This window comes from Brachycentrus maculatus, unplaced genomic scaffold (assembly GCF_059751285.1).
Source record: "Brachycentrus maculatus isolate JH-2025_06_01 unplaced genomic scaffold, ASM5975128v1 h1tg000349l, whole genome shotgun sequence".
NCBI classification, from domain to species: domain Eukaryota; kingdom Metazoa; phylum Arthropoda; class Insecta; order Trichoptera; family Brachycentridae; genus Brachycentrus; species Brachycentrus maculatus.
Genome location: NW_028281098.1, coordinates 1,426,106 through 1,440,696, shown reverse-complemented (window position 1 = coordinate 1,440,696; position 14,591 = coordinate 1,426,106).

Here is a 14,591-nt window from a genome sequence, read left to right as displayed (position 1 = left end):
AAGGTAGAGGAAAGGCAATTGAGATAGTATGGGCACATATGACGTAGAGAACCTGAACATATTGTAAACCAGACGATCGCCATGGATCTTCCTCGAAAGACATCTAGAAGACCAAAAAATTCATGGATGCTACAGAAAGATAACACGGTTTGAAGGCATGACCAAGGTGACGTTGTATATGAAGGACTTACAACATGAGGACGAGGAGAGCTGACCCTAATAGTCCACTCGTCACAATCGTCAAGGCACTTGCTAACGGGGAGGGGAGGGGCTTACATGTAGGTATTGATTTTAAACATTTTATGTTTCCGTCGTACATAAAACAAAATACACAATTCTTATCTCTACTGGTTGTCCCGCTCGTTGCCTCATGTCTCACGGTCCTTCATAGCGCTCCGGTCCTGCCCCTCGCGATCCTGAGCATTATTCAAACATATTATTTGAAGAATTATTACTAAACTTTGTCTAAGCACACACTCGTGCATATTACGCCAATTTCTACGTTTCTACGCATTACGCACGATTACTTATAAATTGGGTTTTCCAAATAAATGGACGATGATTGTAATGTGCACATAAACCTTTACATATGTATGCTTATACCTATACATAATCTAGGCAGTTCCGTACTTTCCATAATATCTGTAGAATGTAATATTATACTATCTCTAGTTATATGGGTGTGCTTACTCGATAAACACATTTTATACGATGAGTATTACAACATACAAGATATAGGGTCCGCCATCTAAAGTTTTTTTTTTCAACTAGTGCTTATTTCGTGAATGGTAACATTTAGCTCATGTCTGATTTGACAGATAATTAGTTTTATCCTTCCGCTGAGCGAATATGGTTGTGTATACGCTTGAACAACGCTGGGAAATATTGCGACATTACTTTGAAAATCATGGTAATGTTGCAGAATGTGTGCGAAAATTGCGTACGGTTTTTGGAAGAAGAGAAGCACCGTCAGCTCCGTATGTTCGTTATCTTGTGAAAAAAGTGAAAGAAACTGGCATCCTCATCGATAAACCAAAGCGTGAAAAGCCAAAAACAGTGCGTACACCCGAGAATATCGATGTTGTGGCAGAAAGTGTGCGTGAAGCGCCATCAACATCAATTCACCGTCGTTCTCAACAATTGAACATTTCGGAGACATCATTGAGACGAATTTTGCATAAAGACCTTGGTATGACGCCATACAAAGTCCAATTGGTTCAGGAGTTGAAGCCAACTGACCATCCAATGCGTTTTCGCTTCGCTGAGTGGGCCTGCGATCGACTTACAGAAGATGCCGATTTTGCCAAAAAAATCATCTTTTCGGATGAAGCTCATTTTGATCTTGGCGGGTATGTAAACAAGCAAAATTGTCGTATTTGGGGCACAGAAAACCCGCACGCATACATTGAAAAGCCGGTACACCCAAAACGAGTCACTGTTTGGTGCGGATTTTGGTCCAGAGGCATAATTGGGCCATTTTTCTTTGAAAATGAGCAAGGAGTGGCCGTTACAGTCAATGGCGATCGTTATCGGGCCATGTTGAACGGATTTTTGTTCACAAAAATTGAAGAGGAGGATATTGGCAACATTTGGTTTCAACAGGACGGCGCTACGTGCCACACAGCCGAAGCTACACTCGATGTTTTGCGCCCTGTTTTCAAAAAAAAAAAGTTATTTGGCGGACCCTTTACAAGTAGAAATACCTGCCTAAAAGTATGTTGTTATCACTAGTTTATTCCGACCTTACTTTAAATTTTAAAACATATCATAAAATCAAAAGAAAGATGAAAAATATACTCTAAAGTTATAAAATATTACACTTATTTCCTGAATTCAAATTTTTTTAGTTGGGTAATATTCTGTATGAGTTGATTTAATGTTATTAAATATTATACATTTAAATATACAGATTTGATCTTGACTCTACTGTAGATGAATAAGTAATGAATGTTCGTCGGATTTGCGCTTGATTCTCGACCCCAAATGTTTCTCTCGTTAATATTCCTTCATTTCAATGTTACCGCACACAAACAAAAGTATTACATAAATATTATGTAGATTCAGGACACACAACACGAAGCTTCCAATCAGTTGCATATTTCTAAACGTTGAACTGCACAATACATCGGTGTTTCGTGTTGCTATCAATGATGCTATCAAATTCCTGATGAAATATCAGATGTTTTGCGGTTTCCTCTGACAGCGTCATTGATAAAGCTTTTATTTTAGTCGATCGAAAACAGCCGTGACCATATTATGATAAAAACGATACGTGTGGGAATTATTGTAAGGACTATAGACTGTGGGTTTAATAGTTTTTCATATGTAGTCTTGCAGAATGTATAATACTACGCATAGAAGGTAGCGAGAGTGACTGGACACCGAGCACATGACAGTGACCGCCTGCCCTTACTGATTTTCTGACGGTCCAGAAGCATTAATGACAATGCACAGTGGTATGAAAATCTACTTTCATACTTAATATTTGTAGTGCGTAACAATATTATAAAAGTATATTTTAATTTTTTTCATAATATTGTACAAATCTTAATTAATTCATACAGGACGCACTATAATATCAAGCGCCTTGGATAATATGTATGTTATCAAGCAGAACACGGGATTAATCAGTTCAAAGTAGTTGTGAAACGTTTTTTGCTTTTTCTAGTAAAGTTTCTCCAGATTTTATATGCGTATCTCTGTATTTTGATTGATTGTAATCCGTACAAAGTCTTATGCGGTAAAATCCCGCTATTATTTTTTTACGAAATATCGACGTTCAGGCCGTTAGCCGATGAACAGTGGACAGTGGACAGTCAGTGACTCTCCTTGTGCGAGGAGACTGGTGACTGGTCACGCTTTATTTTTTTATTTTAAGAATTCATTTACATATTTACATATTTGAAATGACTTACTTCCTTTGTCACCGTTACGCTTCCCAGCTGCAGACATGTGGCCGCCTTTCAACTAAAATTACCCATGACGGTGACATTATATTTATTAAATAGACAGAGATATATTTATTAAATAAGATAAAAAGGTAAACACAAAATGACAGTATATATTTTATGGAATGCGAATAATCCAGCATAAATCAATTATAAGTTTTTAATGCTCCGATAAAGCGAAAACATTGTAAAACATGAATCTAAAAAACCCCGCGTATAATAATAATCCAATGAATAATGTAACCATAAAATAATATTTGGTAGGCACTTAGAAAAACCCATAAACCTAATATAAAGTCTCCCAAATACACGACTCGAAAACGAATAAGGTTTCCATCATCTTCTTAAGGAAATGTGCAAAATTATTGCCAAAGTATTATGCCTACTGTATTTTTATGCCGATTCAAAAACTAGAAAATGTTTTTTCAGAAAAAAAAATTACACAATGAGTAAGAATTAAAGAGTTGATTAAACTACGTAAAAGTAGGTAACTGAATATCAATCATATTTTGTGTAAATATTTTTAAATGTAGATTTTCATATTTGTACAAATGTATAAACATAATAAAAGTTACCAAATCTAAGATAGTAAGAAAAAAATAATACTAATAAGTTGTTCAGAAAACAGAAATCTTAAAAACTTTACCTACCTATTACAGGAAATAATTTCTGCTTCAATGTTTACCCTTGGCCAGATATTAATAATTAAATATTTACTTCAGAATATTAAAAAAAAAGATTGAAGAATATTAAAAAATATTGAAAAAACAGCTTGAAGCTGCCGCAGTCGGGATGGTTCTCGGTTTAAAACAAAAACAAAAAATATTTGTGCTTTAACCAAAAATGACCCCGATTGCGGCAACTCAAGCTGCTTTTGCGTTCCCGAATTAAGTGAGAACGCAGAATCTTCGTAGAACATCACATAAACAAATGTTAGTAGACATTGTTTTTCATATGAAATTCTGTGTTTTTAAGGAAGATAGAATGATGCTTACCTACGTACCAAAACTCTGATATATCGCTCACTCCTTTCAAGAACGTCATAAATCAAAAAACTTTATTTTTCAGGAGAACGTTTTTAAAGTTTAAAAACATAATACAATGTAAAAATAAATATCAAGCCAACTATTGAACTTTTTACTCTACAACAGATCTTTTTAGGTAAAACCTGAAGGTTATTTCTCCATTTGAAAAATATTTAGTATTTAAAAAAAAATTAAACAATACCTTTTCTTCAAAATGCAAAAACAACACTTTCTGCCCTGTAGCGGGTAAATATTAAGTTTAAAATATGCCTCTTTTGCTGGGATATAGTACATTTTCTGGGCATTTAAAAACATGCATATTTTTTTTATTTATGACGTTTTTGAAAGAAGTGAGCGATATATTTTTTAATTATGTAAATAGTAGATCAGTACCTTGTGGGCGTAGGAGGCACTAGAATAATAATTATTGAAATATAATCGAATATAAATATCTTAAATACTTGAAAGTTGTCTGGTCAGGAGTCGAAATAATTGGCGTATATATATGAGATCGTGTGTTAAGACAGATTAGTGTGGTGGCTTATTCTCTCTGCCTACCCCTGCAGAGAAGCAGCCTGATATTTTTTTAATCGCAACATGGATAGGTAGGTACTGTTGTTGTTATTGTGAGTATAGTAAGCGGTGCAGTGGGCAGAGCGACGTGTCCCAAACAACAGGTCAACTGTCCGCGACCTCCGGTCCTGCTGCACCTGGAGCGCTGCCAACTTGTACTATACCTACTGTACACTTCACCCGGTACAGAGTAAGTTAGTTAATCTGACCCGCCAGTTGGCAGTGGCGGGCAGAACACAACCCCGACCACCATTACTTGTACTTTTTAATTATTTATTTGGCTTTTCCTATTATTTCTAATAAATAAATCATCATCAGCTTTCGTGTCCTCTCTAATTCAGTTTTCCAAGTGACTCCACAAATTAGTTAGGCTTAAACAACAAATTTTCTAAAAGGGTTATTACAGCTTTTTTTAAGAAGAAAGCTACTATCGAATAATTTTGTTTCAAAATTTAAAACTCAGTTGTTGGTAAAAAAGAATATACGAGTATGTACCTACCTGTAAGTGAAATCTCTTATATACGACAATATTATAGTTGAAATGATACATGAACGAGGACGACCGAAAAAGACTTGACACGATCAGATCAATCAGAACCTAAAATCTGGTGGTATCAAAAGTCTGCGTAATCGGAGGGCATGTATGAATAGATGTTTGCATGTGAATGAGGCGAGGAGTGTACGTCAGGACAGAAGAGTGTGGTGTTCTATCCTTTCTACCTACCCCTGCGGGGAAACGGTGTGATGGTAGCAGTAGGAAATGAAACGATTACTTACAATCTGTTTTTTTTTTTAATGTAAATATATATTATATTAATATAATATATATTTACATAATTTACAAGACTTTTTGTTTCTCTATTAGTGTATTCATTAGTGTATTTTTCATTTTTGTATTAGATACTGTATATATGTATTATATGTATTATCTTAAAGGCTTCAGCCGTTCAATAAATAAATAAATAAGTATCGGTTTTTTCCTGTCTTACTTGTAAGATCCTTGGTATTCTTTCTTTACCCTTTATAAAATGTTCCACGGGAACCTCACCCAAAAGTAACACGTTGAAAAAAATGGTATCTAGTTGACCCAATAAAGATAGGAGCCGAGTAACCTGTCACCTATTAACCCGCTATTACACTCGACTTACACATCATTAATATGGTCTTGAGCATTCCTCGGTGTTATTATGTTTGTAACTAGTAATTACCTACCTACTACCTACCTGCACTGCACACTACATATTAAATACTAAGTGAACATACATTCCTCAAGTACACCTCATCATATATTAGGATACCCAGTTGATAGTTTGTATTATAGGGGTTGTCCTTGACTTATGGTCAAATAAATGTCACCAAGATGAGTCAAGACTCGTTTAACTACTTTTATAGTTTTTTGTTGTTGTTTTTCACTATAGAGTTTCAGAAGACTTTCAAATCATACAATACTGGTAATAGATTATTGATGTCTCTTTGGTGCATTTCGTGATGGCTCCAAATATACAATAATGTATTACAGATTGGGTGTCAAGTTTTGGCGTCTTGTAGGCCGTAGCTCCGCACGAGAGCGCATCCCCCATTTTTTAGAATCACTGCACTAAATAAGCAATAACATTAAAAAATATTATATAAAGCACTGGAATACTCCAACTATAACTTTCTCCGCTTCATTATCGTTATGGCATACCATCATCATTCGTCTCTTTTTTTCCTGAAGGTAAAGTAGGTAGGTAGGTACCTACATTTATTATTTTTATAGTTGGTTAGTTGTGATTTTATACTTGAAATTTTATTATACCTTATCCTTATAACAATCTTATTTATTATTTATACAATCTTAAAATATGAAATAAAATAAAAAATATTTCTCACACAAGGTATATAAGAGGACAAACAATATTGAGGGACTACTACTGATAAGTGATAAATTTTAACTTTTTACTCGCCCAAGTTTTCAGTTTATCGAATGGTACATATCTTGTTTTTAACATTATATCATATTTATTAATATATCAGTATTTCAAATAGTTAATCGTATTTATTTTATAATCATTTGCAGGACTGAAACGTCCGAATCACATAAAATTTTGCCGTAATTGAAAAATTTATCTGGCTTTAATACAACTCGTAACAGCCTATTATTATTTTGTAAGGTACGAAAAGGCAATGTTCTAATGCATTATTATTATTAATTTAATCTAGATCTATATATGTACTATAAGCATATCTATATATGTACATAAGTTAACGCATTAGTTGGCAAACAGCACGACATGTGCATTCGCGATGTGGTGCTGAGGAGAATATCGATGATACCCTGGACCAAAATCCAAACAAATCTATGAGGATGATGATGAAGAAGACGATTGGCAGGCATCTACCTACATATAATAGTCAATATATCTGCATACATATAATAATCAAAATAATGCAAATATAAATTTACATTTTTGAAACTGGCCTCATAAAAATATTTTGATTATTTATACAGTAAAGTAAGTGGCTGCAATGTATAACGTTTATCAAGGTCGTTTATTTTAGGAATGTTTATCATATTATATATATTCGCCATTGCGAACGATAGCCTCCCATGAAAAATAATTGTTTTAGTCTGAAGGTGAAGAGAGACGTAGTTTTTTTAACATTACTTTATTACCTCGTTTAGCAAAATATCGTAACAGCCAACATCGGCCGGATGGAGTTGGCCAGTTAACAGGTTGGCAGTTGCAGGCAGCACAAATTAGTTAAGTCTTTGCAGGCAGCTAGTAGGCGAGTGAGGATGTGTGAGGCGTCCTTGACTGGTACATAATTTGCAGCGAGAATATTAACAATCTGCATACTTCAATAATCTCGACTCGAGATAGTTGTAACTCGACGTCACACAGTACTCCCACAAAAACGTGCAGAAATTATTTATTCATGTATTATGCGTGCAGCGACACCGAGTCACCAAACAACATCTACAACCCCAATATGTATACTACACTCGGTTATAAAAATAAAATCTGCGTACAGTATTGACTTTTAACATATGGATAAATCGATAAACTCTAAAAAGTTAAGGCGATTTACAAGAGAATAAGATGATTTGAATAGGACAAAGGGAGGATGTAAGTGGTGACCGGCTAATATGTTTTTTGTATGGAGTTTTCGTTACTATTTTCGATCAAATATTAACCGGATTTGTCAATACGGATATAAGCGAGTTTATATCGATTTATTCATACATCTTTATCTTTATATATTTAAATAATCAAGTTCGGATTTAAATTGATTACATGTATTGTAATATCAAATCAGCATTTTTCATATACATTTTCTTGCCTCGCGTCGCGATCTCCCGAGATGTCAAGTAGGTAATTGGCATATGATTCGCCTCCATTCTTCCCGGTCCTGGGTCCTGGTACAGCGCGCAATGAGGACCCGCTAGTTCCGTTACTTGGCCAGCCCATCTTGTCCGCGTTACCACCAACTTCTCGAGACTATGCTCATTATTTCTGGCAATTGGCAATATGCCCGAAGTGAGAATGAATCCCTTTTTTACTCGCGTAGAGGGTATTTCGATTAGGCAGTGAGAGGCGTGTGCGCCTCCAGTACCTACCATATTGCAAATCCATCCAACATAAAGGACTACATACACTTGCTCATTACTAGCACATGAGCATGCCATTATTGAGCGCATGCTACTTAGTAGCACGTGTGTACGTACCTACTTTGCTAGAAATGAGAATGCTCAAAAATCTAAAGCCATTCGATTTTCGGGCATGCTACTTGCAGCGCTGGTGGAAGAGGGGGTGTTTTGATCAAGTGTGAACAGGTTTGCTTATGAGAATGCTAGTCAATCAGATGTTCGCAGTAGGTGTTCGTACGCGACTTGGCTCCAAAATGTCTCACTGGGGAGATAATAATAAGAAAATAATAATTTGTATCTTTATATCGGAGCAATGAATGCCTCTGGAATCCGCGATCGTCCATATGTAAAAACAATATAGCAAGAAATAATGCATATCTGGACCAACATGAATGAACGTATATTATAAAAACAAAAAATAAAAACCCAAATCGTCCTATTCCTCGTGTTTTTCTTTCTATATGGCAGAAGTATTTGGACGCATTGCAAGAATAATAATGATTTTATTCAGTTGCGAACGTCCGCTTTGTTTTCCATTTTCACCCTGAACCGACAGATAGCTTGCTAGTAAATGTCATATGTGTTGGAGTATTTGGTTTGAGCATACTCAAAACTAGCATGCTTATTTCAAGCAAATGTATACAGGCTAAAGAGCATGCTCATTAGTATCATGTGTATCTGTACCATACCATACCTTCCCTGTTTCCCCATGTCCACGTCTCCCCCCATGCAATGCGATGGAGAATGCTAGAGATGACATCGCTGATTTACCCACTCCAATTTAAAGATTTGTTACCCAGCTACCCAGCTAGTACGTATAGTATGTCAACATTGCGTTGTAAAGTAACTGCAGACAGGTATGTGCGCGAGTACCTGTTATTTTTATTTTGTTTGTCGTCTAAATTTAGTGTCACCTTCACTTCGTAGTAGGTAGTGTAGTCTACAAGTTTACCTACCGACTAACGCTCACAGGTGAAGCTCAAGGTGGGCACAGTACTATGTTGGACAATATCACTACTACACGCATACATATGTATCTGTATTATATATTCATGGTACCTACGCAACATACACTCGGATCGGTTGATAAATTTGGCAAAATATGTTTTGTTTCCATAAATAATACTGACACTTGAACGTTCCTAAGCTCTAGACTTACTTTGATTTGGCGAAGCATACTAACTAAATCAGTTGAATATCAATAAATATTAGATTTAGTATTTGATAGGCGTCGTGGCGTAGTTAGGCAGACCTTCGACCCCGAAACTGGCATCGCGAGTTCGATTCTCGCCAATTGAATTCAATATAGTGAATCCTTTTATTCCGTTCTTCTCTTCTTCTAAACTTTTATCCGCACCCAATGGTGCATTGACACAATGTTATCTTGATCGTTACTTACATTAAGGCAAGGTGTTAACTCCTGCGCTTCGAGGACCAGTCCAGGGTAATATTAAATAAATATTCAGTTAGTCTACCTTCCATATCCTACTATCCTATCTACAGACCGGCCTCTACAATAGAGACTTTGCGGGTTATTCCTTTAAAAAGGCTCACTTCAAACCTGGTCGTATGAGAATCGATGTTCGTGTGTATTTTTCAGAACGAAAAATATTCCGAATTTAGAATTCCGAGACGTTCGATTCGGTTTATTTGAAATATAATAGGATGTTATCCACTAATATAATGTATTACTAAAAACCTTTTTTCGATAGGAGAAATTTCGAAATTGAAAAAATATACATATAAAAACAAAAAGAAACAAATCCTTTTTAGGTATGCGGGATCCAAAACCGTAACGGGTGAGTTTTTATGGCGCTTTTTATGTGGAAACACCCATTATACTTATAATTATATAGATTTAAATCTGTTGATAGAAGAAATTATAGAAAATAAAGCAGACACAAACCGCCCAATTCCAACTCTACCACAAATACCAACCTGCATAATACTACACAATTTCCAAGGTTGTCAAATTTGTCACAAACTTTAATCCAAATAGGTACCTACTTAAAGTACGGGAAAAATAATTATCAAGAAACTGAATCATCACAATAATGTGATTAATAAAATAGTTTCAATGTTTACGACCTACGAGTACGTAAAAATTATTCATGCGTATATCAATTATTATTAGCAACATTTTGAGTGTGTCCAAATACTTGTTCACAAAATCTGGATTATCTCCAATTACAGGAGTTATTTTCATATTATTTTTTGACATTTCATCAAAGATGAAGAAGAATATGGAAGTCTGGGCATTTACGGGGCTTACGACCGTCATAGGCTTAAATCTGTTGATAGAAGAAATTATAGAAAATATATATATAAGAGTTATATAATAATAACTATAAGAGTACAATAATATACTATAAGAGTTTCTGCTTAATAAAAAAGCTTCTTTACATCTCACCAATAGATGTCTCTAGTGAAGTTCTAGTGATTCAAGAACAAAGTTTCTAAATTGGTTCATATATATAGAACTTCGAAGAATTTGAGTAGTGTGGTTGTCAATAATGGGTAGAATTGGTGAATGTTACACGTGTGTAAAGTGATCACTCAAACCAGCCTATGACGGTCGTAAGCCCCGTAAATGCCCAGACTTCCATATTCTTCTTCATCTTTGATGAAATGTCAAAAAAATTATTATTAGAGTAGGTACTTACCAGTAGATACTCGTGTACATTAGTCATTTAAAAAAAAACATAACCATTTTCTTTACTGGAATTATCACAAATCGTATGGTTATTGCGTTATTATATTATTTATTATGATGCTCACCTCTGCATACTTATTCAAGTTACACGAATTTAAATTCTAATTTAAGCGAATTAAATAATAATATTATATATTATTTGGTGACAAATTATCTAATGCAAATATTATAACAATCCTACAGTAAGGGAAAAAGGCGACTTAGTATTTCAACAATAAATTAATGGTGAATGGGTAGGTACATACTTAAAATGTTTTCCAATATATGATTGTTTGTACGAGCAGGTACATTGAAAACAGCAGATATCTCGTAAGTCGTAATTATGCTATAAAATGCATTTTCGCCAAATACTCGAAAACTGTAGAAAATAATTTGTTTAGTTTCTAAGAACATCTACCATTTTACGTTCTGTATTTATGAAGATGTAATGAATAATAAATGACAAACTCCATGGTCAGTCCGGTTAATTTCATCTCCCGGGTCACATAGAAAATGTCGAAATATGTCATTTATTCGGTGATTTTTATTCTCCTAATAGCTGGTGCAATGTACTGGAAATAAATATCTTACTTTTATAAACCCACTACCTACTACAAAAATACTAATTTTGAAACAAAAAAGATTTCTTATCGATCTTTTCAACCCGTTGACAATTCTGAAGACTTTGGACGAAAACAATATATTTCCAATACTAATTATTATTTTAAAATTCCTTATACAAACAGCTATAGAAAGAAATTAGTATTGAAATCCGGTGTAAAATGCTGCGCTGTATTGATTTCACAGTCTGTAAAAAACGGGTTTCGTGACATGTGGTTTTTGTCCCCAAACCTTCAATTGTTTTTTTTTTTAGGTAGAAAACAAGGCATAATTAATGAACTTTATTGCTTATCTAACATTAAATATTTACAATTTTGTTTTAATGTTCCCTGGTTTATTGGGACGAGATAAATATTCACTAAATGGAGATTTTATTTCCGAAAAAAAAAGTGTTTTATGTACTACATGATGGAGCCCCAACATACGTAAGTATTTTGATTTTTAGCAAAATATTATTGCTGAAATGTGTAAAGAAATGAGACAAACAGAAAGGATTAATATATCTATGTTTTATTGCAATAAAACGTACAATTCGTGATGTCATCAAGTGTGAAGTCGTTAGTTGTTTTGAAGCGCAATAATCAAAATCGCAACTGTTACCGCTAAGCTTGCGTGCTCTTAATGCGTTTCGCATTGAAAGCAGGAACTGACGCCTGAGAAACCTTTAACGCAATTCCCTAAACCATGCATATGAGTAATGAAGCAGTATGAAAAATAATATTCAATGAAAAAAAATAATTCACAATACGTGTCTAAAATGGCGAATGGAAACGTGTTGCTTTATTTCTGGGTCATGGCGCGAATCATAACAAACCCAACCGAACAAACTTCTTTTACAACTTTTTTTGTTTACCACTAAAATTTGTTTTTTGCCAACGTTTATTTGATCAAAACGATTCATGCGTCACGCGGGAAAGTGACTAAAAACAAGATTCTATTAACGACTACTACTGACATCTTTGGGATATAATATGACGATATTTCTGTAGAGCTCTGTAACGACCATAGAATACGAGAATACTAATGACCTCCGCTCGATAAGAGACCACTAGTTGATTATGATTTTACGATATAAAAACAATTCGTCATTCGTTACTATTGATTAGATAAATATCACAGTTTTACCTAACATATTTTTTTTAATAAATAGAACACATCAGAAAAACAAATAACATGTTTTCGCACAACTTTTGGTGTTTATTTACATAATCATGATGAAGACAAAGCACAGAACGCTACGCTGAACGCATCATGTCTCTCTTTCATTTTTCAAGCGTGTAACAGAGATAGAGTATATTATATTACGCTTTGTTTGCAACGGAACGCAGATTGTTTTGCGCAAGCGTATTATTGAATAAGTGCAGTGGCAGGACACGCATTGGAAATGTAATACATTAGAAATTTCATTTGGAATTCGGAAGTAGTGTTCAGAGTTGGCATGATAAGCGATGATGAAATTTTGATATCTTCAGGGCTGAAATAAAATAAAATGATCAAATAAATTGAATTTACAATTAAATATTTTTTTACTATCAATGCTGCGTATATTAGGTATTGTTAGTAACTTATTTGTATATACTGTATTTATCTTATGTAAACAAAACTGTATTATTTCATATTTGCCTAAATATTTACTTTACGATATTAAGTACAGAAAATTAATGCTATCTAGACTAACTATCACATTTGTGTTTGGACTAATTTTACATGTTAGCATTTTATTGGGTTTGCCTTTTTACCTTTAATTTCAACAAAGATATTAATTACTACGCTCTCGAAATGGTATTATTTTGAGTTCATTTTAACTTAGAGTATTGATATGTATTGATATATTATTATTTTAACAGTACTCATTAACTGTTCAACGGGCATGATGTTAATTGAGCACATGCATGTATTAAATTATTGAATAAAAGTTGTTTTAAGTACACTTCCTCTAAAGAAATATGTGCGACAAAGTCCTTAGTAAGTTGAAAGTTTGAGTATCATTTGAAATGTTTCATGTTTTAATTAATTTTAATATATGATGACACGCGACAGTATTTTACGATAATGATGATATTCAAATAATCTTATTTTATAGACATTATATTTAAAGTTTTCACAACAAAATATTGAAATAATTTTAAATGTATTTTTTTGGTTTATCAGCATACAGCATTTATGTTTTTCTGTTTCCAAATTCCAATAATAATAAAACATAATTATCCGGTGAATTACCTGTGAATCAAAGCCTACAACTCACATTTGCATCAACTCTAACAAATCAATGATGCCTTATTTGTGATTAGTATGCACATATGTACATATGTTATAAACATAAAACAATTAATACAAAATTATACTATATTTGCTAATAACAACAATAAAACACCATTAAAAGACACCAGCTAATGGCAAATATAATCTTCAATTATTATAGATACAAACTTAAACCGAAAATCTGTGGACATCTAGAGTAAGTTATGTGTTATAAACTATACTTTCAACTCTATTGATGATCAAGAATTAAACACTAAATTTTTTTACGTATTATTTAACCCTTGGAAAAGGTGTATTGAGATAGTTTGAGCATGTGGAACGAATGAGTGCAGAAAGAAGAGTAAAACAAATGTGTGAGGTTGAATGTAGCTGAAAATAGGAGCAGAGAAAGATCGAGAAAAACCTGTCATGATCAAGTATGCAAATAAAGTATGTTGGGAGCAATACTTTCATAACAATATTATTAATAATATTGGTATAAACGTGTATTCTGAACAAACTATTGTTGGATTTTAGGACATAAAATCATGCAAAATCTTAAGTTTTATTAATTTTTTATTGAGAAATAGAATTTGGGTGAGGATTTGTTAACATTATTTTACTATTAGTATATTTCTATTTGACTGCTGTTTTGTATTATGTAGGCAATTTAACGCTTATTTTTTAAATAGGGTAATTTTTATACCATTTTATTTTCCTTTTTTAAAGTTCATTTTATTATTCGTTGGTAATTTGTTTTGAAAACCTGATGAAAATCTGTTTATATGGCAATTTACTGAAGCAATCTTTTTTGTTCACGTAAAATAAATATTTTAGTGGCGGAAATTTACACCTCGAGT